The sequence below is a fragment of the Schistocerca nitens genome, chromosome 3 (genome assembly GCF_023898315.1).
Source record: "Schistocerca nitens isolate TAMUIC-IGC-003100 chromosome 3, iqSchNite1.1, whole genome shotgun sequence".
Classification (NCBI taxonomy): domain Eukaryota; kingdom Metazoa; phylum Arthropoda; class Insecta; order Orthoptera; family Acrididae; genus Schistocerca; species Schistocerca nitens.
The window spans coordinates 928,359,787-928,385,805 of NC_064616.1; the positions used below are offsets into that span (position 1 = coordinate 928,359,787).

The window sequence follows — 26,019 nt, forward strand, 5'->3', positions numbered from 1 at the left end:
AGCATGTTAGAATTGCACATCTGCTTCATAACCTTTCTCCTGAAGTGTTGTCCAAATGGTGCTCCTTTTATACGATTATAAGGAACAGCTGCTTCTCATCTGCAATGATGCAGCATTCAAGTGGTGGGCAATCCAGGAACCAAAAATCTCTTGTTATAAATGCATTCTCTTTGTTCTTGAGAACCAGTGTTAGTACTGAGACGGGCATAGTAAAGAAACTGCTCATGGTACACATTTATTTGTTATTGACTAATACAATACACTTGGTCTATATACTACACACTCCAATAAAGCTCCTTATACAGTTTCATTTTATATGTGTATTTGTAACTTCAATGTCATTTAGACAAAGTATACATGTGTGTCAGAGTGTAATGCATAATAAAATCACATCTGCATCCACATTCAAATGATGTTAGTAGAAGAAAATTAACTTATTTGGAAATTATCAATGTGAAAATTACAGTTGCAATTATCATTAGTATTATTGTTATTGATTACTGAAACATTAACAAAAAATAAAAAGGAAGCACAATATGTGTGAGATGCTTTTGTTTGAAATGTGATTGATATCTTTGAAATATGTGCTTTGAAGTTAGTTGTTGTGACCTGTAGAAATAAGATTTTATAGGGCATGTTACTGAAGTAGTAGAGCATGACTGTGAAATTTGTGTCAAATGGATGCAGTTATCCGAGAAGATTACTAATAAAATAAGGAAAAGTATCGAAAACAGTGTCTTAAATTTCATTTCATTTTATGGAAGTCCAAAAATTATTTTGCAAGAAGGATCATACCACTGGAAAAACTGTGTCAACAATCAAAACTAGTAACAACTGGACAATAAAGAGAAGAAAAGTAAAATTTTTTCTTGAAATTATGAACAATTCTAATTTTATCTCTCTATTTATTCTCAAGGAAATGAGAAAAGGTGATGTAAATAAAGTCACAGAAGAGACTTGCAAGGTTTGCTAAATTGTTATTTTCATCACAGTAAAATAAGAGATAGGTTAGAGTATTCATTTCCCTTTGGCTCCTGTTCATCATTATTGTAAAAGTTTCAGTATGATGCTTTGCTTCTGTTTAGCTCCTACTGGCTTTACTGTGGAAATGCATACTAAAAAATCCGATCTGGAGGCCTCCAAACATGTATACATAAGGCACAGCACTCCTGAACTAGAGTACGTGTCTGCATCTGTTGAAGCTCTTACATGATGTACATGACATCATCACCTGGGTAAACACCAATCACATGACATCCAATCTGGACAAAATGCAAGTGATGATCATCATGTTACATTCAATTCCAAACACCTTGCCTGCTGTTGAGGTTCATGGCACACCAGTGCCATGATGTAGAAAGGTCAGAAATCTTGGTGCCACATTTGACAGTTGTCTGATGTGGCGCCAACATATTGAGAATTACCAATTCAGAGGTTGGGTCACTTGTGCCCACTCTATCCAGTGACAAATCCAAAGATGACATTGCTAACGCCCATGGATCTGGGAGTCTAGAAGCAATGCCACCTACAGACCAAGACCTTAAACCTGTCACATACTTTGGGAGAGAACTGGTGTGTCATGTGAACAGTTGTTAAAGAGGGGTTACTGTGGTAGGTTTCAGGAGATAAGGAGCAACAGATGTCTATGTACAGATTGGGCAGTTACTGTAAATCACAAGCCAGTGGTTTGTGAGCACTGAGCTGGAGCCTGATAGTGCTCTAGATGTGTTCCTTTGGATACAGATCACTTGAATTTTGTGGCCACAACATCAATGTGAGTTCGCTCTCATGCTCCTCAAATCACTCTAGCATTATTCTGGTCTAGTGACATGGATAGTTATCCTGTTGAAACTATCACTTCCAGAGGAGACATCAATCCTGAAGGGAAGTAGGTAGTTTGCAATAATGTTCACACACTCCACAGCTGTTGTGGTCTTTTGATTACTTCTACAGGTCCCATGGAAGCCCAGCTGAGTATCCCCCACAGCATAATAGAGCACCCAATGGCCTGTATGTTTCTAGTAGCTGTTCATTTGGATGATGGTGTATCTGGACATGGCCATTGACCTGTTGTAACAAAAAATGTAATTTATCTGACAAGGCAATCTATTTACAGTGATCCAGAGTACCATCTCAATGACCCAGTGCCCACTAGAATTATAATTGAAGATGTGATTGGATCAAAATAGGAACACATGAGGGTTGTTTGCTGCCACCAGGCAGCTTTCACTTTCATGGTGGGGAGTCTTAATTTTATGACTCGTCAGTATATGAGTGTGGCGTTGATAGGTCATATTGACCTTAGACAACATTAATCTTTGGGACTCAGGTCAGTTATCTGAGCTGCCATGTTAATTCTGTCTATTCTTAGACATTGTACTGTGTGCACTTGTATGGTAGTTGTCGAAATATATGTATGTGCAGATATTAGTGGGGACAGTTTACACGCCATGTGTCGTAAATCAACAGGTTATGCGGATGCCGCCATGGCCACCTCACCCAATGCTTTGTTCGAAGATTTGGAAGCCCAACTATGACTGCCGGGCACCTTCAATCCTTTGCCAACAGCCGGCTCTCCATTACTCCATAGTGATTCGCGATCTCCAACCACATTAACCTTAATCTTTGTTGTTCTACAATGGTCGAGTGCTACACCATAAACTCAAACAATGGACTTGGGTTGTGTGTCGCTGGAGTGTGCTCGCCAACACGTGAAGTGTGAAGTGGATAATATTCAGGAGTACATCTTTCGGAGTTTTGTCTTCCAGCGGCAGCTTACCATACCAAAGTGCTCTTCCGCAAGTTTCACCGGTAATTTATAGCCCGACCTTACGGGGTAATTTATAGCCCGACCTTATGCCCCCCCCCCCCACACACACACACTTGTAGCGGGCCCCAGTTCTGACCACACTCGCCTCTCCCACAGATCCACCTGTGTCTGCATGCCGGCCTTACGCGTTATTTCTGAGGTGGACAAATTCAAATCAGTACCTGTAACCTATGATCCACTTTACAGGACCCATACACGTATCGCGCAACCGCTCATTCCCACAGTACTGACTGTGCCGCCGCGTTGTGTTTTCGCGACACATCAAGGACAATGCAACCTGCCGTTACTATGGACATTCTTGCCAGTAATGCACCCACGCCTACTGTGCCGGCCTGCTGTACGGCCTCTCCTGCCACGGACCAGCCGGTTTTCCAAGGGACACCGTAGCCACCTTTGTACCCTCCCCCAGGTCGTCTGCCAAAACTGCCACCTTTATACGAAGACAATCCTGTACCATAGTTTGCACTTGTCGAGCAACTTTTTGAGTTGCATCACGACAACTCTAAGTTCCTGTGTCTTGTCACGCACCTCCATGATCACTTGGACTTAATTTGCAATCTACTCCTCTCACCACCACCACCACTGAAGTATGAGTTCACGAAGAAAACGATCATGGAATGACTCACCTGCTCACCACAAGAATAATCATCAAGGTCTTGTACAAGGAACACCTGGGGGACCGAACTCCATCACAACTCTGGCACCGCATACCATGCTGGGTATCACTCTGTGGGCGGTGTGGTTTGCCATATTGCCTACCGATCTACAGATCCACCTGCTACCGCACTCCTTCGAGACAATCGGCTCTCGTCTCCGCATCACAGACCAACTGTATTAATTGCTACGACAACACCAACCAGCTCACCACTCACCGCTAACTGGCACAACTGCTCCTGCTTACCAGCCATCTGCTGGCAGAGGCAGGGCTCGCTCCGCCTCCACGCCTTCTACATCGCCTGTCAGTATCTGCTCGCTCTCTCCACCGTACGAGCACTCCAGGATTGCCCATGCACCATATGTGCTGGTATACATGCCAGAACAAATCAACGAGGACAAGCCTCCTCTGCTGCCACAGTCACCACCACCACAGCATCTGGCTCATCCATACTGCTGGTACCACAAGATTTTCGGCGATAATGCCAAGAAGTGTCGATTACCTTGCCAGCACCCAAACGCCGACTGCTGGACCTAAAAGACACCAAGTCCTGCGGGGAAACTCACAGGCGTCCTCATACATTGCACTCCGTCCACTCGTCTGCCCGGCTGAGTGGTCTTTGTACATGACTAACATTTCGTCACAGCTCGTTTTCCTATTAAACACGGGTGCTGACATGTCTATCATACCTACACTGATGGCTCCCCCCGTCTTTTCACCGACGCATCAACATTACAAATCTCAGGCTCTGTTAAAGTTACGGTGCACCTATCTCCTTCTCTGTGTTTTCCATGGACTTTCTACATTGCTGACATCAATGAACCAATTCTCAGTATGGATTGTTTGTCCCATTACAAACTCTGTCCGAATGTAGTTCAGGGATCAGTGCTACACCATCCCACCAACACTCGGATACTGTGCTCCCGCACTTATGTTCCACGTTCTGTTTCTCTCGTGACATTTGAGTTGGTACATGAGTGCTCCGCCTTCACGGGCGACATTGTGACCTGCGTCACAAACCTACTGTCAGGATATGACTCGGCAGCACAATTCTGCCAGAAAAACTACGAGCTGAAACAACGAATAGCTCACACTTACAATGAGCTCGTTGCGGCTCGTACCTTGCTGCTGAAACTAAAGTCCACAGTCCCGCCACCTAATTGTGTTTCTCCAGCAGACACCAGCCCAGACGCTCATCAGGTCAGTCCAAAAACAATTATTGCGTGGGACGATTCGCGTACGGTAGACTCCGCATCCCCGACACACTCACCACGTTCACTGCCATATTGTCAGACAGTGCTTCTAACGACAGTTGCGCGCACGATACGACCACACCCACTGCGCGGGCAGCTGCCCCGCGTGTTGATAAACATTCCCCATCTCTCGCGCGCCAACCATGTGACTCGGCGGCCATCGCTGTTCCACGCGTGACGCCAACACTACTCTTGCCCACGCCGGGTCCCCAAGTGCAAGGTTGACAGCAGACAGTCGCCGTGCTTTCCGACCTCCTCCGCGCTGCGCTCTCCAAACAAGCACACGCCGCAGTCACATACTAGACATGTGACTTTCGTGCTGCCTTTTCCCACTTGTACTAACAGCTATGCCTCGTCGGGCCCTACCCGTCCAAAAACTTCACGTCAGTACATTGATCAGTCCCGTGTGCAGTTATCAGTTTCTTCCATCACTGACGGAATGACACACAAGATAGTTACCACTGCCGGCCTTCCTATTAGGCACAACGTTAGATGCCTCAACCCTATCAAGTTGCGTGCAGCCCGGCAGCAAATTAACAAACTTTTGGAGGCAGGTATCCTGCAACCGTCAGACAACAACTGGTCTTCACCGATCCACCTCGTCCTCAAACACGATGGTTCTTTCCGAATGTGCGGCGACTGCAGATGTTTAAATGCTCATACTGTCATGGACAATTACACCGTGCCTAACATAAATGATTTCACTCATGTGTTATCAGGCGCTACAATCTTCAGTGTTATTGACTGTAAACGAGCCTACCACCAGATTCCCATAGCGCCGGACGACACCCATAAAACAGCTATTACCACGCCGCTCGATTTGTTCCAACACAACTTCATTCCATTCGGCCAAAAAAACACAGCACAAACGTGGCTGCGTTTCATTAACTCCATCTTATGACAGTTCGAGTTTTGCTTTGCATTTCTGAATGACATACTCATTTTGCCGGCCGCGGTGGCCGTGCGGTTCTGGCGCTGCAGTCCGGAACCGCGGGGCTGCTACGGTCGCAGGTTCGAATCCTGCCTCGGGCATGGGTGTGTGTGATGTCCTTAGGTTAGTTAGGATTAAGTAGTTCTAAGTTCTAGGGGACTTATGACCTAAGATGTTGAGTCCCATAGTGCTCAGAGCCATTTGTTTTTTGAACATACTCATTTTCAGCAAGTCAGCTGAGGAACACCAAAATCATTTATCCATGGTCCTCCAGACGTTCAACTCCAACGGCGTCGAGGTCAACAAAGAAAAATTCCAGTTGCGTCAGCCTTGCGTCACATTCTTGGGTTACACTGTCTCCAGCGACGGAATACAGCCTCCCAAATCTAATGTGCACGCCATCACTTCACTGCCGTCCCCGGCTATTTACAAAGAACTTAGATGTTTCCTGGGCACAATAAATTACTATTATCGTCACCTGCCTACTGCCGCCGCCGTGCAGGCCCTGCTGACAGACTCACCGTCGGGTAAACAGACTTCAGGACTCAAACCCGTTCGCTGGACTGCACCTATACTGGAGGCTTTCAATGCATTAACGACTTCTTTAGCTCATGCTGTGACACTTGTCCACCCCGACCCTTCGGCCGAGTTGCTCATCTCTACGGGCGCCAGTGACATCGCGGTTGCAGCGGTACTACAGCAACGCAAGGCAGACACAGTTACCCTTCTCCATTTCTTCTCTAAAAAAATATCAACAGCTCAGAGGAAATGCTCTGCTTTCGATAGAGAACTCCTTGCGGTCTACAAGGCCATCAAACGCTTCTGCCCCAATGTGGAGGGTCGCTCGTTCTTCATCCTCACGTATCACAAACCACTCCCAGATGCTTTCTGAAACCCCCCTCCCCCAAGGACCCACCCCCACGGCCTTTCCATCACTTTGATCTAGGCTCCCAATTCACAACCGATGTTGCCTACATCAAAGTCACGAACAACACTGTTGCAGATGTTTTTCATGGATCAATACTATTTCACGGATCATTGACTTATCCAACCTGGCCGCCCTACAAGCCTCCGACGAGGAATCTCAAGCTCTCCTCACGGGCACTCAAACATCCTTTGTGTTTACTAAAGCTAAATTCCCCAGCGTTGTGGATGAGATGTCGTGCGACTCTTCTACTGGTACCCTATGCCCGTTACTCCCCCCCCCCCCCCCCCTCCTGTGCCGGCAGGCCTTCGATGTTCTGCATAACCGCACTCATCCTGGCGACCATGCCACTACACAGCTCATCTCCGAGCGTTTCGTTTGGAAAAATATAAAACGGGACTGTCAGAACTAGGCACGCAGCTGCGTCCCCTGCCAATGCAACAAAATCGGCCACCACCCCACCCCACCACTGGGCAAGTTTGACACCCCTCCAGGACGATTTCGTCATGTACATATCGATCTTATCCATCCTCTTCCACCGTCGGTGGGCCACAGATACATTCTATCCACAACTGACCGCACGTCCTACTGGGAAGAGGCAGGCCCCTTACCTAACATTACTGCCGAGACCATAGCCAAGGGTTTTATCTGCTCATGGATTGCTAGGTTTGGTTGTCTGACCACCATCACCACCGACCAGGGTCAGCAGTTTTGAGTCTTCCCTGTTCACCATTTTATGTAACATCTGTGGCATAAAGAAAATTCACACCACAGCCTACCACACACAAAGCAACGGGTTAGGGGAACGGTGGCACCGCAATCTAAAAATTGCGCTCAGGTGCCACAACTGCCCCTGGTCTGAAGCACTTCCATTAGTGCTGCTCCGCCTCAGTTCAAATTTCAAGCCCGACTTACAGGGAACTATCTCAGAATTCGTTTTCAGGGAGAACCCCGTCCTACCAGGGGAACTCATTAAGCCTCAAGTACCTGAAGACCTCCCCCCCCCCCCACCCCTCCCTGGATTTCATAAGTCGCATGCGCACCCACTTCAAAGATGAACGCTGCACCCACCTATCAGCCGTTCCCCGCCAGACACTTACGTGCCAACCGCTCTCAACACTTGCTCCCATGTAATGCTGAGAGACGATTCGGTCTGACAACCTCTGAAACCACCTTATCTCGGCCCCTTTAAAGTCCTCCAGCAGGGCGATACAACTTTCGACATCATCGTCAAAGACTGTCCACAAACTGTTTCGTCACAACCGTACGCTTAAAACATGTCACAACCGTACCCAACGCACTCCTCCACAAGAAAAACATCGAAATGGCAATACAAAATTTTCTACGTGCGAAGTAATCACTGATATTAAACTACCAATGTTTAACGTTTAACGAGAAGAAACTCTCATTACTTTATCAGTAGACATATAGCAACAATCTTTAAAAGAAATGGAATCAAGAAACTTACTTTTGACTGTTGAAAAGTAATGTAGACCGCTGCTAGCGTTATTGTCGCGCGGCGGCTGACGCAATACTGTGACACAAGTCCAGACAGGCACGCCGCTTTTGTCTCCCTCCCACTCCACGTGTACGGTGTACTGTGTGCACGTGTATGATAATTGTCGAAATATATGTATGTGCAGATATTAGTGGGGACAGTTTATTCTGTATACGGCTATTTGTATCCTGATCCCATATGAGCATCAGCTTTTACAGGATTCTGCATATAAAAAAATTAAACATGACACATTGGTTTCTTTAAATAAATATTTCATCCAGTACTCACTAAAGTTGTAACATCATGAAGGCAGAATGCAACAATTGTAAAACTGACATGAAGTGTACTACATGCTTAGATGTGCAAATGAATATCATTTCATCAAAAAAGTAGGTAAGTGTAATGCCATCTACACTGCCTGACAAATAAAGTGAGGCACATATAAGAGAAGGGGGGAACGAAATGAAACTTCATGGGTTGAGAGGGTATCTGATATTATTTCAGTGATAACAAAACTGAGTTAAATTTAGAAATAACATGGCAGTATGAGCCCACTTATCGTGACATTACATCCCCTCTGACCCGCATTCGTGCACTGATTTGTTTGATAAGGATGTCATATCCTCTCCTGAGGCAAGATGTCCGACGATTGTCATAAATTTTCTTTGATATCCTGGATACTGGCACTCAGAAAGAGATGACATCCAAGATGGTCCCATATATGTTCTATCAGGAACATATGTGTAGATCAAGCTGACCACCAGGAGTACCTCAACATTACGCAGACACTTTGTAGAGACACGTGCCATGTGCGGACAAGCATTTTCCTGTTGAATTACGGCACCAAAACACTTTTGTATGAGAGGTAACGTATGAGGACGCAAGATGTCTGTGACATACTGTTGTGCCATCAGCATGTAACAACTTAAGGGTACTTTTCTCTCTTCTAAATTGATTCTATCAATGCTAGTCTCATTGTTAATCATACCACGATGTCGCTGCATTGTTTAGTGAGGATCCGTTGACTGTAAAGTGAATACGTAATCATTGGCTTCATGGAGGGGCAAGCCATGGAGGATCTTAGTGGCTCTGCACGATTACCCCACAGCTGGAGAGACATTTTCACCCAGTCATGCGGGATTGTGCAGTCACATCAAATATCTTGAGTCAGGAAACAGGTTTGTTTACAGCATGGTGTACTATACTGCATAACACAGCATGTTGTTATGTTCCGTGCATTTACTGCTAGCTGTGCTTGTGCTAGGTGGCCGGCGTAGTATTTTAGTTTGTTTGTTGTGTTCCCTACCCCCATGAACCATAGACCTTGCCGTTGGTGGGGAGGCTTGCGTACCTCAGCGATACAGATGGCCGTACCGTAGGTGCAACCACAACGGAGGGGTATCTGTTGAGAGGCCAGACAATCGTGTGGTTCCTGAAGAGGGGCAGCAGCCTTTTCAGTAGTTGCAGGGGCAACAGTCTGGATGATTGACTGATCTGGCCTTGTAACACTAACCAATGATGATGGCGTCCTCTTGGGTAAAATATTCCGGAGGTAAAATAGTCCCCCATTCGGATCTCCGGGCGGGGACTACTCAAGAGGACGTCGTTATCAGGAGAAAGAAAACTAGCGTTCTACGGATCGCAGCGTGGAATGTCAGATCCCTTAATTGGGCAGCTAGGTTAGAAAATTTAAAAAGGGAAATGGATAGGTTAAAGTTAGATACAGTGGGAATTAGTGAAGTTCGGTGGCAGGAGGAACAAGACTTTTGGTCAGGTGAATACCGGGTTGTAAATACAAAATCAAATAGGGGTAATGCAGGAGTAAGTTTAATAATGAATAAAAAAATAGGAGTGCGAGTACGCTACTACAAACAGCATAGTGAACGCATTATTGTGGCCAAAACAGACACGAAGCTCATGCATACTACAGTAGTACAAGTTTATATGCCAACTAGCTCTGCAGATGATGAAGAAATCGATGAAATGTATGATGAGATAAAAGAAATTATTCAGGTAGTGAAGGGAGACGAAAATTTAATAGTCATGGGTGAATGGCTCTGAGCACTATGGGACTTAACATCTATGGTCATCAGTCCCCTAGAACTTAGAACTACTTAAACCTAACTAACCTAAGGACAGCACACAACACCCACCCATCACGAGGCAGAGAAAATCCCTGACCCCGCCGGGAATCGAACCCGGGAACCCGGGCGTGGGAAGCGAGAACGCTACCGCACGACCACGAGATGCGGGCAGTCATGGGTGACTGGAATTCGCGAGTAGAAAAACGGAGAGAAGGAAGCGTGGTAGGTGAATATGGATTGCTGGTAAGAAATGAAAGAGGAAGCCGCCTGGTAGAATTTTTCACAGAGCATAACTTAATCATAGCTAACACTTGGTTCAAGAATCATAAAAGAAGGTTGTATACATGGAAGAATCCTGGAGATACTATAAGGTATCAGATAGATTATACAATGGTAAGACAGAGATTTAGGAATCAGGTTTTAAATTGTAAGACATTTCCAGGCGCAGATGTGGACTCTGACCACAATCTATTGGTTATGGACTGTAGACTAAAACTGAAAAAACTGCAAAAAGGTGGGAATTTAAGGAGATGTGTCCACGATAAACTGACTAAACCAGAGGTTGTACAGAGTTTCAGGGAGACTATAAGGGAACAACTGACAGGAATGGGGGAAAGAAATACATTAGAAGAAGAATGGGTAGCTCTGAGGGATGAAGTAGTGAAGGCAACAGAGGATCAAGTAGGTAAAAAGACGAGGGCTAGTGGAAATCCTTGGGTAACAAAAGAAATATTGAATTTAATTGATGAAAGGAGAAAATATAAGAATGGAAGAAATGAAGCAGGCAAAAAGGAATACAAACGTCTCAAAAATGAGATCGACAGGAAGTGCAAAATGGCTAAGCAGGGATGGCTAGAGGACAAATGTAAGGATGTAGAGGCTTGTCTCACTAGGGGTAAGATAGATACTGCCTATAGGAAAATTAAAGAGACCTTTGGAGAGAAGAGAACCACTTGTATGAATATCAAGAGCTCAGATGGAAACCCAGTTCTAAGCAAAGAAGGGAAAGCAGAAAGGTTGAAGGAGTATATAGAGGGTCTATACAAGGGCGATGTACTTGAGGACAATATTATGAAAATGGAAGAGGATGTAGATGAAGATGAAATGGGAGATACCATACTGCGTGAAGAGTTTGACAGAGCACTGAAAGATCTGAGTCGAAACAAGGCCCAAGGAGTAGACAACATTTCATTAGAACTACTGACGGCCTTGGGAGAGCCAGTCCTAACAAAACTCTACCATCTGGTGAGCAAGATGTATGAGACAGGGGAAATACCCTCAGACTTCAAGAAGAATGTAATAATTTCAATCCCAAAGAAAGCAGTGTAGACAGATGTGAAAATTACCGAACTATCAGTTTAATAAGTCACTGCTGCAAATTCTTTACAGACGAATGGAAAAACTGGCAGAAGCATACCGCGAGGAAGATCAGTCTGGATTCCGTAGAAATGTTGGAACACGTGAGGCAATACTGATCTAATGACTTATCTTAGAAGAAAGATTAAGTAAAGGCAAACCTACGTTTCTAGCATTTGTAGACTTAGAGAAAGCTTTTGACAATGTTGACTGGAATACTCTCTTTCAAATTCTAAAGATTGCAGGGGTAAAATACAGGGAGCGAAAGGCTATTTACAATTTGTACAGAAATCAGATGGCAGTTAGAAGAGTCCAGGGCATGAAAGGGAAGCAGGGGTGGGGAAGGGAGTGAGACAGGGTTGTAGCCTGTATATTGAGCAAGCAGTAAAGGAAACAAAAGAAAAATTCGGAGTAGGTATTAAAATTCATGGAGAAGAAATAAAAACTTTTAGGTTCGCCGATGACATTGTAATTCTGTCAGCGACACAAAAGACTTGGAAGAGCAGCTGAACGGAATGGACAGTGTCTTGAAAGGAGGATATAAGATGAACATCAACAAAAGCAAAACGAGGATAATGGAATGTAGTCGAATTAAGTCGGGTGAGTTTGGACAAGAAGAGAATAGAAGCTTCCGAAATGTGGTGCTACAGAAGAATGCTGAAGATTAGATGGGTAGAACACATAACTAATGAGGAGGTATTGAATAGAATTGAGGAGAAGAGGAGTTTGTGGTACAACTTGACCAGAAGAAGGGACCGGTTGGTAGTACATGTTCTGAGGCATCAAGGGTTCACAAATTTAGCATTGGAGGGCAGTGTGGAGGGTAAAAATCGTAGAGGGAGACCAAGAGATGAATACATTAAGCAGATTGAGAAGGATGTAGGTTGCTGTAGGTGCTGGGAGATGAAGAAGCTTGCACAGGATAGAGTAGCATGGAGAGCTGCATCAAACCAGTCTGAGGACTGAAGACCACAACAACAACATTGTTGTGTTCCAGAATGTGTCTCTTAGGATGATGATGGCGATTACACTTTTAGTGAATGATGACATCAGTGTTTTGTTTGCGCAAACAAAGTTGACACTTGGCGCCGTGGCTGATGGGGCGACTGTAAATGGGAAATGCTTCTACGTTCGCTCCCATCATCCACCGCGCTGAGTGTCAATTTTGTTTGTGCGTTTAGTACATTGCTGCCAGTTTGTGAGAATTACACTAGTGGACATTAAAATTGCTACACCAAGAAGAAATGCAGATGGTAAACGGGTATTCATTGGACAAATATATTATACTTGAACTGACATGTGATTACATTTTCACGCAATTTGGGTGCATAGATCCTGAGAAATCAGTACCCAGAACAACTACCTCTGGCCGTAATAACGGCCTTGATATGACTGGGCGTTGAGTCAAACAGAGCTTGGATGGCGTGTACAGGTACAGCTGCCCATGCAGCTTCAACACAGTACCACAGTTCATCAAGCGTATTGTGACGAGCCAGTTGCTCGGCCACCACTGAACATACGTTTTCAATTGGTAAGAGATCTGGAGAATGTGCTCGCCAGGGCAGCAGTCGAACATTTTCTGTATCCAGTAAGGCCCGTACAGGACCTGCAACATGCCGGTCGTGCATTTTCCTGCTGAAATGTAGGGTTTCGCAGGGATCGAATGAAGGGTAGAGCCACGGGTCGTAACACATCTGAAATGTAAAGTCCACTGTTCAAAGTGCCGTCAACGCGAACAAAAGGTGACCGAGACGTGTAACCAATGGTACCCCATACCATCACTCCGGCTGATATGCCAGTATGACGATGACGAATACACGCTTCCAATGTGCGTTCACCGCGATGTCGCCAAACACGGATGCGATCATCGTGATGCTGTAAACGGAACCTGGATTCATCCGAAAAGTGACGTTTTGCCATTCGTGCACCCAGGTTCGTCGTTGAGTACACCATCGCAGGCGCTCCTGTCTGTGATGCAGCGTCAAGGGTAACCGCAGCCATGGTCTCCGAGCTGATAGTCCATGCTGCTGTAGACGTCGTCGAACTGTTCGTGCAGATGGTTGTTGTCTTGCAAACGCCCCTATCTGTTGACTTAGGGATCGAGGCGTGGCTGCACGATCGGTTACAGTCATGCGGGTAAGATGCCTGTCATCTCGACTGCTAGTGATACGAGGCCGTTGGGATCCAGCACGGCGTTCCGTATTACTCTCCTGAACCCACCGATTCCATATTCTGCTAACAGTCATTGGATCTAGACCAACGCGAGCAGCAATGTCGCGATACGAGAAACCGCAATCGCGATAGGCTACAATCCGACCTTTATGAAAGTCGGAAACGTGATGGTACGCATTTCTCCTCCTTACACGAGGCATCACAACAACGTTTCACCAGGCAACGCCGGTCAACTGCTGTTTGTGTATGAGAAATCGGTTGGAAACTTTCCTCATGTCAGCACGTTGTAGGTGTCGCCACCGGCGTCAACCTTGTGTGAATGCTCTGAAAAGCTTATCATTTACATATCACAGCATCTTCGTCGTGTCTGTCAAATTTCACGTCTGTAGCACGTCATCTTAGTGGTGTAGCAATTTTAATGGCCAGCAGTGTAGTTATGAAGACTGTTGGTGAATTTTAGGTGTCATCTGAAAATGCTCACTTAGAACAAAACCAGTTGTGGCGTAATAAATCTACCTGAAACACAACTGTGGTCGTTATTAACATTTGCTATCGCATCTCCACTGGTCTGCTAAGTCACCCGGTCTTAATGCCACTGAAACTAGCTGGGATATTTGGAGCAGCTGGTGAAATGTACGAATCAACATCTCCAAAACTTGTTAGCTCTAATGTGTGCCAAACTGCACACGAGGTTCGGCCTGCCTCGACTTTGCTCGGTGCTTCTCGGAAGCACTCGATACAGCGCGACATTTCATTTTAGCATTGCGTTGGAGCATTGTTTGGTCGGCACGCTTCTTCTGTTCGGCAGAATCGTGGTGTCAGTGCTGGTACCCTTTGCTATTCATTCACGGTATAAAAGAGGTTTACAGAGCCAGTGGCTGTTTGCACAAAACGAGGCAGTCTAGCGATCTATTGCCGAAAGCCATTAAAAATAAATGTGAATAGTAGAAGAAAAGGGTACGAATTCTCAATATCTGTTATGCAGTATACAGTCACATCATCGAGTGGTATTGCAAATTTACTATGGAACGGCGTTAAAACACCGTGAAGAAAGAATTTAAATATTTAGTTAACGATGAAGGAGGAAAAATTTATAATGATGGAAAATTTATAATGACGGATGGGAAATCATTGTTCTGTACAACAGGAAGCACACATGGGGCACTTGACGAAATTGGTTGCACGACAAGTAAATTTTCTGAAGTTGTACACATTATAATACTGTCAGTTTTAACAGTTTTCGATGGAATCGAATGAAGAGTATGGAGACTTTATACTGCAAGGTACGTTGGTTAAGTCAAGGGCATGCCTGGAATGATTTTTCGATTTCGAACCCACTATTGTTGAATTTTTGAGAGCAGAAAGAAAGCAGGAATGAAAATTGGAATATCGAGATGGACCTTACATTTTAAGTGAATGTACAGTAAGACACTGCAATGTGAGGAACAACTTACTGTATTTATGATTCGAGGGGATAGCAATCATGACAATGAAAAGGAAAATCGCATTGTGGAAAGGACAAATTCTCACAAAACACCGTCAGTTTCCCTAAGGTCACTAGTGTAAAACCAATACGAGGCTTCAAAAATTCATTGTGGCGTTGAAAGAATTAAAAGGATAGTTTATTAAACATTTTGAGGACACTGTCAATGTTACATCTATTTTCGAGTTGTTTCCGAGACCGTTCCTGTTTCAGATGAAAGCTCCTCTGTGCATGTGCAGATGGAACCGATTGATCTCAATTTAATTCCTATTTAAAAGACAAATTCTTTTACGTTAAAAATGTCCAGGAAATCTACGTTGTTGTTCTCGGTAAGAGTTTCCACGTCTCCATAATGATCGACTGCCTGGTATAGGCTAAATACACAGACTGGTTGGCATATAGGTCTACTGGCAGATCGATTTAGCGAACCCTCTGCTTACGGCTGAGAAATGTCCTTTGCATCGTACGAAAATCTAAATAGCTGTCCCACTTGTGTATCTAAGAAAATGCAAATATTTTTTTCCATAGTACAATGACATTTTCTGGATATGAAGAAGGTTGTTCCTCTACTCTCATAAACTCGAAAGTTATATTTTTTCAAATGGAATTGTGTCATCAAAGATCTCAATACCTTAAACTATTATACCAACAAACGTGAAAATTGGGACAACTATATTATATTATGTGATAAATATGATGCTGAAATATCTGATATTTATTAGCGTAAAATGGCTGATAATTTGTAAAGTTTTTCTAGTTTTAGTTAAAACACTCGTAAAATACTGAAAATAATTAAACATAGTTTTGATTTTACATGTATACAAATTTTAAAAACTTATTTAAATATAATTGTCTATATCACAATTAGGTAATAATAATAATAATAATAATAACTAATCAAAATATCCACGGGTGTACTGCCGGTCTACAGTGTCCAACGGGCACAATATTTCGGCGATCATACATGTCGCCATCATCAGGTGAACTGACGAACTGAGCTGCTGTGAACGTGCCGGTACGGAGATCCGTACGCTATGGCTTCTCAGGTGGAACTGGGTTCGGACGTGGCGGCGGCCGATTTAAATACCCTCCGCCCGCGGCGCACTCCCTACGCCGTCCGCGCCCCGCGCCACGGTCGCGCGGTGGAACAGATTGCGACGGCGTCTGAGATGACGTCGGTGTGATGGCTCTGTCCGCCGTGGTCGTCACAACTATACGTTTGCTCGATTTACTCTTGATTAACCCAATCGCTGGTTCCTAAGCCTTGCTAAGATTATAGCCACAGTCACGGTTTATGAGGTCGACATTGGTGCGAATTTCGATGGCCTCTCTAAAAACGCTGTCCCCGTATCTCGACGTCTGTACCAGAATCCTCGTGCGTTCATACTCCATAGCGTAATTTTCCGACAAACAATGTTCAACGACCGCCGACTTGCTCGGATACATCAGTCGAGTGTGCCTCTGGTGTTCACGGCATCGATCCTCGACGGTACGCATCGTCTGACCAATATACGACTTGCCACATTGACACGGAATCTGGTACACGCCGGCCTTCCTCAAACCGAGGTCATCTTTGGCGCTCCCCACCAGTGCACGAATTTTATTCGGAGGACAAAACACAGTTCCGACCCGGTGTTTCTTCATAATGCAGGCGATTTTCCCCGAGATTGCGCCTGTATATGGAATAAACGCAGTGCCTACCTCCTCCCTCGTGATTTCATCCATCTCCACAGGTTGTGCTGTAGTGGTTGGGCGGAGAGCACGTTGAATCTGCCACTCTGAGTACCCATTTTTTTCTTCGAAATACAGTTCTCAGATGTTCCAATTCCTGGGGTAGACTCTCTGCATCAGAGATACTGCGTGCCCTATGTACTAGAGTTTTAAGTACCCCATTCCTCTGTGAAGGGTGGTGGCAGCTGTCTGCGTGCAAATACAGATCAGTGTGAGTTGTCTTCCGATACACCCCATGACCTATGGTGTCGTCAGCGCTTTTCTTGACCAAGACGTCAAGGAAAGGTAATTTACCCTCCGTTTCAGTCTCCATAGTGAATTTGATGTTGGGGTGTATGGAGTTTAGATGTGTAAGGAAGTCAAGGAGTTTATCCATACCATGTGGCCAGATGACGAACGTGTCGTCCACGTAACGGAAAAAGGACGACAGGGCTTCCTCCTCGAAGTTCTCCAAGTACAAATTGCTTCTTATCGCTTCTCTCCGTCCTGGCAAAGTCAAGTAATTTTAATATGCATGGTTTTAAGGCTGATGTAGCCTTATTCAAATATACATACAATTAAATCTTCCTGTGTGTAGCATCTGGTTTTGGCAGAAACCAAAATTATGAAAAAGCTTGGGTTCCAAATAAATCATTAATTTTACTAACTTCAAATAAGAATATGACTGAAACATTACTGTTTCATGTATGTCAATTGATAACAATTTTAATGATGCAGTAGGTAACCACCAGGCCTGAGCTACACTATGTGATCAAAAGCATCCGGACACCCCCAAAAGCCGGCCGCGGTGGTCTAGCGGTTCTGGCGCTGCAGTCCGGAACCGCGGGACTGCTACGGTCGCAGGTTCGAATCCTGCCTCGGGCATGGGTGTGTGTGATGTCCTTAGGTTAGTTAGGTTTAAGTAGTTCTAAGTTCTAGGGGACTTATGACCTTAGATGTTGAGTCCCATAGTGCTCAGAGCCATTTGAACACCCCCAAAAACATACGTTTCTCATATTAGGTGCATTGTGATGCCACCTACTGCCAGGTACTCCATATCAGCAACGTCAGTAATCATTAGACATCCTGAGAGAGCAGAATGGGGCACTCAGCGGAACTCACAGACTTCGAACGTGGTGAGGTGATTGGGTGTCACTTGTGTCATATGTCTGTACGCGAGATTTCCACACTCCTAAACATCCCTAGGTCCACTGTTTCCGATGTGATTGTGAAGTGGAAACGAGAAGAGCCAGGTACAGCACAATAGCGTACAGGCCGACCTCGTCTGTTGACTGTCAGGGACCCCCGACAGTTGAAGAGGGTCGTAATGTGTAATAGGCAGACATCTATCCAGACAATCACACAGGAATTCCAAACTGCATCGGATCCACTGCAAGTACTATGAAAGGTAAGTGGGAGGTGAGAAAACTTGGATTTCATGATCGAGCGGCTGCTCATTAGCCACACATCGCGCCGGTAAACGCCAAACGACGCCTCGCTTGGTATAAGGAGCGTAAACAGTGGTCGATTGAACAGTGGAAAAACGTTGTGTGGTGTGACGAATCACGGTACACAACGTAGCGATCCGATGGCAGGGTGCGGGTATGGCGAATGCCCTGTGAACGTCATCTGTCAGCGTGTGTAGGGCCAACAGTAAAATTGGGAGGCGTGGTGTTACGGTGCGGCCGTTTTTTTCATGGAGGGGGCTTGCACCCCTTGTATTTTGCGTGGCAATATTACAGTACAGGTCTACATTGATGTTTTAAGGACCTTCTTGCTTCCCACTGTTGAAGAGCAATTCGGGGATGGCGACTGTATCTTTCAACACGATCGAGCACCTGTTCACAATGCATGACCTGTGGCGGAGTGGTTACGCGACAATAACATCCCTGTAATGGACTGGCCTGCACAGAGTCCTGACCTGAATTCAAAATGGTTCAAATGGCTCTGAGCACTATGGGACTTAACAGCTATGGTCATCAGTCCCCTAGAACTTAGAACTACTTAAACCTAACTAACCTAAGGACATCACACAACACCCAGCCATCACGAGGCAGAGAAAATCCCTGACCCCGCCGGGAATCGAACCCGGGAACCCGTGCGTGGGAAGCGAGAACGCTACCGCACGACCACGAGATGCGGGCTGACCTGAATTCTACAGAACACCTTTGGGATGGTTTGGAACGCCGACTTCGTGCCAGGCCTCACTGACCGATATCAATACCTTTCCTCAGTGCAGCACTCTGTGAAAAATGGGTTGCCATTCCCCAAGGAACCTTCCAGCACCTGATTGAACGTGTGCTTGAGAGTGTGGAAGCTGTCGTCAAGGCCAAGGGTGGGCCAAAACCATAATCAATTCCGGTATTATCAATGGAGGGCGCCACGAACTTGTACGTCATTTTCAGCCAGGTGTCCGGATACTTTTGGTCACATAATGTACATTCACTCGCAGGCTACAGCAAGTGGGAGGAGCGAGCTCTCTCAGCACATGAGGTGTCACCAGATTGACAGCGTGCTGCAAGCACATTTGCTTCTTTGAAGGTGGGAATATGGAAATTCAAGTCATTCAGGAGGAATGGTCACCACACAAGGTTTTCAGTAAATTACGGGACTGCACTCCACCTGTTTATGTAAAACACGAAATGTTTGCTTATACAGAGTGTCCCGAAGAAATGGCAAAGTGTTCAGGAATATAACAGGAACGCTCATTTGAAGCAAAAACTTCCCATTAATATATGTCCTATTCTGGATGGTTTCCAAGATGGGACACATTTAATGTACATTTGGTTTTGGCCTAGTGGTGCTCATGTATGTGTCTCACCCACTAATCGTCTTGATTCTAGCAAAACCTACATCGTTGCTTTCAGCCTCTTAGCACGGAATGTCTTTCTGCCATTAAACTAGCCTGCTGATCATGTAGCTGCAAATGGTGTGTCGTGAGTGAAGTAGTGGAAGGGAGTGTGAGTGTATCAGAGAGAAGTGTCGGTTAACTGTGTTTGTAAACACACTGCCTAAAATGCCACACATCTACACTAATGAAGAATATGCAGATGTGGTGTGTGTTTATATCTTCTGTAATGGTAGTGTTCTGTTGTCACTGAAGAATACCGTTGGCGCTTTCCGACTCATCGGATTCCTGATCATAGTGTATTTAACAGAGTTTTCAGCACACTGTTTGAAACAGATATTCTTCCAAGTTACCATTTTTGTTCTAAACGTGTAGTTGAACAACCTGTACTGGAACAGCAATACATTCTTGAAATGGTGCAGCGTAGGTCTACTACCAGTGCATTGCCACTTTCTACGCATATCAATGTGCCACGTGTGTGGAAAAACATTACGTACAGAAAAAAAAGGTTCAAATGGCTCTGAGCACTATGGGACTTAACATCGGAGGTCATCAGTTCCCTAGAACTTAGAACTACTTAAACCTAACTAACCTAAGGACATCACATACATCCTTGCCCGAGGCAGGATTCGAACCTGCGACCGTAGCGGTCGCGCGGTTACAGACTGAAGAGCTTAGAACCGCTTGGCCACAACGTCCGGCACGAACAGAAAACGTGTTCCCATTTCACATACAGCGTGTCCACACTTCACATTGGCGACGCCGCCAAAAAACTTGCATTTTATCACTTTTTAAACGACAATCGTCATTTGATTCCTTTAATACTATTCACTGATGAATTCGCGTTTACACGGAATGGAATTCATGATAATCATCAATGGTTGGAGGAAAATTCACATGCTACAATAGAAACCAATCTACATATTCGTTTTTCGATCAGTGTTTGGTGGGGCATATTCATTGTTCCAATCATTTTAGAAGAGCGATTTTTTTTCGGAAAATTCGTTCATTGAACACCTTGAGGAAGTTCTTTCGGTCATGCAGACTGCATTATACTTCTTCCACCATGATGGAGCTCCTCCAAATTTTACCACACATGTGAGAGCAACCACACTTACCCTATTCGCTGGATCGGTCATGGTAGTACAATTAACTGGCCACAAAGATCGCCAAATCTTACGCCATTAGATTTTTGTTTATAGGGCTTTTATGATGACTGGGGTGTACAAATACAAGGTGAATATGAGAGATGACCTGTGCAGTAACATTATGGACGCTGCTGCCCTCATTACAGAATGTGCAGAGCATTCAGACAAGCAACACAACATGTTCACCAAAGAGCACACAAATGCATTGAAGCTGACAATGGGGTGTTCGAACATTTATTGTCAACTGTATTATGCTTAGAGGTGAATTTGTTAAAAATATTTTTCAATTGATATGTGGGGACTTCATCCCATAGACGACTGAGGATACGAGAATATAGAATAGTGACGCGTGTGATATCTTGAGTGTTTAGTCAATCTGGTTTTGTAGTAGGCCTTTGCATGCAGATGCTTACGTGTATGTTTGTTCGATTTAAGAGAAATAAAAAAAAATTATTTATAGTTTATATAAGTTAGTGCTTCATTCTGCACACGTTTTGCAATGCATTACCTACAGATGTGTCACTGTTTCCATGCAGCAGTTCGTTCGTCCGTTTTCGATTTGTGCAACACTCAACTGCTACTTCAACGATAGTACACTTCACGAATATCTGTTTTTACAACTCACGTAGAACGTTGCAACAACTAGTGAGCCGCCAAACACTCTCGTGCACATTGACCATAATCAGATGGAACTAAAACACGAAAGTGGAGTCACGATGTATGTACAGACAATCCCTTTAATGGCTGTTGTGCATGGGAACAATACGCTATGAATAAACTTCGCCCAGCGAACGCCAATTCGCTGCTTTGGGTGTTGCAGACCATCGGACTTTTACTTTGACCACGTACCTTGATCTCTCTTTTTTTTCCCTTTATTGAGTTTCGATTCTTCCCCCCGAAGGGGGCGAGCTGGCAGCAGCTTAATACGCCGCTCTTCAGCCTAAAGATTTTTTTTAAAAGATGAAGATAATAAATAATACAAACAGGCGATAAAATCGGTGACTTAAATGGTAAAATGGCGGAAAATCGTGGAACTTAAAACATAAAACAAAGGGTTGATGATTCTAATAAAATACATAAGAAGCAGACAGGTAAAAGAATAGACAGACGTACAATTAAAAAAACACAGCGACAGTCAGGTTTCTGTTCCCAAGAGATAAAATTTACACCCAGCGACAGCATGGTTTCTGTTCGCAACACTTTGGAAAGACGAACAACACTGAACATTCACTTGAACACTGCACTGAAAAGTTTTCATAAATATGATATGCCACAGCCGACGGCAGGTGGGGTGAACCTGGACAGATGATGGGAAAATAAAAAGGGGGGGGGAAGGAGAGGAAAAACGAAGGGGGGAAGGGGGGAAAAGGAGCCGAAGGAGGACGAGGACCCATAAGAGGGGGGGGGGGGTGCCGGGCAGACGCAACAGGGAGTGGGGAAGGCAGAGAAAGGGAATACAAAAGGACTCGGGGGGGGGGGGAGAAGGGAGGTAGGGAGAGCGTAGGCGGGGAGAAAACAGGATGGAAGGGGGGGGGAAGAGGGAGCCCAGGGAAAGGACGGAGGAAAGGAGGGGGGGTGAGGATCAGAGTTGATAGGAGGCATAAATGGAGGGAGAGAGGGCATCATCTGGGAGGGGGAGTTGATGGAAGCCACCTTGGGAAAGGAGATGAAGGGTGTAGAGATGGAGGGTAGGGGGGACACAACAGTGAAGGTGTAGCAGGGGGTGCGGACGGGAGAGGAGAGGAGCAACCAGGGGGTGAGGGGGATCAAGGAGGCAGGAGGTGTAGAGTATGTGGAGATGTTCGAGGAATAGGAGCAGATGGGGGAAAGGAATGAGGTCGTAGAGGATCCGCGTGGGGGACAGGAGGTGTTTACAGAAGGCGAGGCAGAGTGCATGACGCTCGAGGATCTGGAGGGACTTATAGAATTTGGGGGGGGGGGGGCAGATATCCAGACGGGACTGGCATAACAGAGGATGGGACGGATTAAGGATTTGTAGGTGTGGAGGATGGTGGAGGGGTGCAACCTCCATGTCTGGCCAGAGAGGAGTTTGAGGAGTCAGAGGCGGTTGTGGGCTTTGGATTGGATGAAGCGGAGATGAGGGATCCAGGTGAGGTGACGGTCAATGGTGTGGCCAAGGTAGGTAACGGTGGGGGAGAGTCGGACAGGACGGGCGCAGACGGTAAGGGAGAAATCCAGGAGCCGGAAGGAGCGAGTGGTACGGCCTACGATGATTGACTGGGTTTCGGAAGGATTGATTTTCAGGAGCCACTGGTTACACCGTGCGGCAAAAAGGTCAAAGCGATTCTCGAGAAGGCGTTGGGACTGTTGGAGGTAAGAGCGAGGGTGAGGAATTCAGTGTCATCGGCATACTGCAAGAGGTGTACGAGAGGGGGGGGGAGGGTTGGGGCATATCTGTCGTGTGTAGGAGGTAGAGGAGAGGGGAGAGAACAGAGCCCCGGGGCACACCTGGAGAGGAGTAGAAGGTGTGGGAATTGGCATTATGGATGGTAACATAGGAGGGGCGGCAGGAGAGGAAGGAGGCTATCAGACGGATGTAGTTGACAGAAAAGGCGTAGGTTTGGAGTTTAAACAGGAGACCAGGATGCCAGACACAGTCGTAGGCCTTTTCGAGGTCGAGGGAGACAAAAATGGGGGAGCGACGGGAGTTAAGCTGTAGGGAGAGGAGATGAGTGAGGCGTAGGTGTTGGTCATCGGCAGAGAAGGAAGGTCGAAAGCCACATTGGGTGTCGGGGAGGAGTACCTCGATCCGTGCAACAGCCACATAATTGTACTGATTAATCCTTCCGCGCTGGTGTCGTTCCACACGAACCCGTATATGGCATAAAGAGATGCTCAACTGGTTGAGCCCGCGTTGCATAATCCGACGTTACTTCGATGCTGCACTGGTGCAAAAAGTTGACAAGCTGTCTAAATTCGTTCCTAGACAGACTTTACATACACAACATGGACGGAGTCTTGATGATATTGAGCCGTGCTCTCCTTCCTCTGGCGCGTCGCCAGAGGGGGTCACGGTGCTTAGCGTGCGATCGCTGGCGGCTTTCGGAGAGAGGCCGTACTAGCCTGAGGACAGTTGGTGGCACGTGGCCCGCGTGGGTGGCTGCGTTTCGCGAGCGGGGTTGTATCGTACGGTGAGCTGTATTGAGGTGGGAAGCCACGCCTCGTCGCGGTTTTTGGTTGCGACTCATCCAGAAGGGCGGTGAGGCGATGTACCAGGAAGCATGATGTTCTGCCGTTGGTATTATCGAGTTCCCGGCTTCTTGTGAAACTGTGGCCGTTGGTATTCGAAGCTGCCTCACGCAGACTGGACTCTTGGTTGCTAGTATGTGCCGGTTGTTTGCTATTTATTCTGCTGCCCACAAGGTTGCAACGGCGAGGTTGCCTCCTGGTAGAGCGACGCTTACCGTTTGACAGTTTGATTCAGCCTGTGGTCGCGTGTGTGTGTTCACCGTCAAATGGTATATTGCCAACTTGATCCGCAAGTCGCATCTTGCCGATTCGTGTCGTGGCTGTCTTGTAGTGTTCCCCGAATTTTCCTGTTGTTCACGTGCACCGTTGAGTGACAATTTGTTTAACGGCAAGCAACAAGAGGAGCCTTTCGACAGAGCGACGTTGATTGTTCAGTGAGCGTACAGTTGAAATTACTGTTTGAGAGGCGCCCACATGCCTTGCTCATACTGTGGCATCAAGCAGTCAGGCCTGCAAGATGAGTGGTCTGCCAAGCGAGTGGATTCATTCTTATTTATCGAGTAACATGAACTCTCGTACTCACAATTAAGTTACAAATTATCCTCCTGTATGAATAATACGCAAAGGAAACGCACATCTGACTATCAGTAATTTACAGAACTCTGACTGTTCACTACGCACTGGCAATACCACATTTTCTTTTTGTCTTTTATTTAACGGCTTTTATCAACACGTGGCCACCGCACTGAATATGAATGGCTCACACATTATAAATTCGGGACATCATGACAACATACAATTCGAAGGAAAAGTCCACCAATCTTTTTCTTTTCACTATCTTATTTATTCCGATAAATTCTATAACCTAAACACACAAATTCTATAACCTACAACAATAACACATGAGAAATTCCGCCCAGTGGGCATGGCTTTACATTGGTGATTCTCTACCTTATGGTCTCGTAATTATTTAACGCTACAGTGCACTTTCTGGATAGGATGGTGGATCTTTTATTATATCTCACACTTCGACTCTCACAATCATCATCACGAAACTTTCCTCCAGATCGAGCGGTACAGAAGGAACAAGCATAACCCACTAATCTTTTGAAACTACCTTGCTACTCTCCCATGCAAACCACACATACCCAAATTACATGACATACACCACACTACAACATGGAATACAATACAATAAATAGTCACAACACTATCACTTTCAGCTTTCCCACTTCAATTGGTATTTATCCCAGTTTCACACGACACTGCCCCACTTTGTAATTCTACTTTCCTACTATGAACTCTGGAGATATATGCGCGTCTTCCTGTGCAATACGGCCGACTCACCTTGCTTCTCTCTCAGAGTTTGAATCTAGCGTCACACGGAATCATATCACGCAAAGTAATATTAAGAACATATTCCTCACACACGCGAGTCCTCAACTGATACCATGGACGAGTACTTCTCTTTATCCTTTGTCTCATACACAGATTGAGACTCACACAGTACTCACCACGTGGAAGTACTCGTCTCTAATTTCAAGTCCTGTACACGCCATTTCTTAAATATTTCAATTTATGGTACACACGCTATTTCTTAAATATTTCAACTTATTGTACACACGCTAGTAATTCAGCTTAACTTAAGCACACAGAAGTATTTCAACTTATTGCTACACGTGGTTTCATTGTGACCATTGGTCACTTCCAAAGATTACTACAATCCCATTAATATTACCTGCCTGACATTTAATTCTCCCCACAAAAGTTCCTGAAATAGAGAAATTATTATTTCAAACTACTCTTAAATATTCCACATGCATACCATGTCTCCACTCTTTTGTCTTTACGGAGCACACCTAAGACAGGTCTTAACAACACAAGATCCAGCGGCAGAGTGCTGAAACATGGCCGTT

At 45.4% G+C, this 26,019-nt stretch overlaps 1 protein-coding gene across 1 annotated transcript in view; it reads right to left on the reverse strand.

The window, feature by feature from the left end:
* Positions 1-26,019, reverse strand: part of LOC126249003 (alkaline phosphatase-like) — a 247,755-nt gene that overhangs the window by 61,395 nt on the left and 160,341 nt on the right. The gene's annotated exons all lie outside the window — the stretch shown is intronic.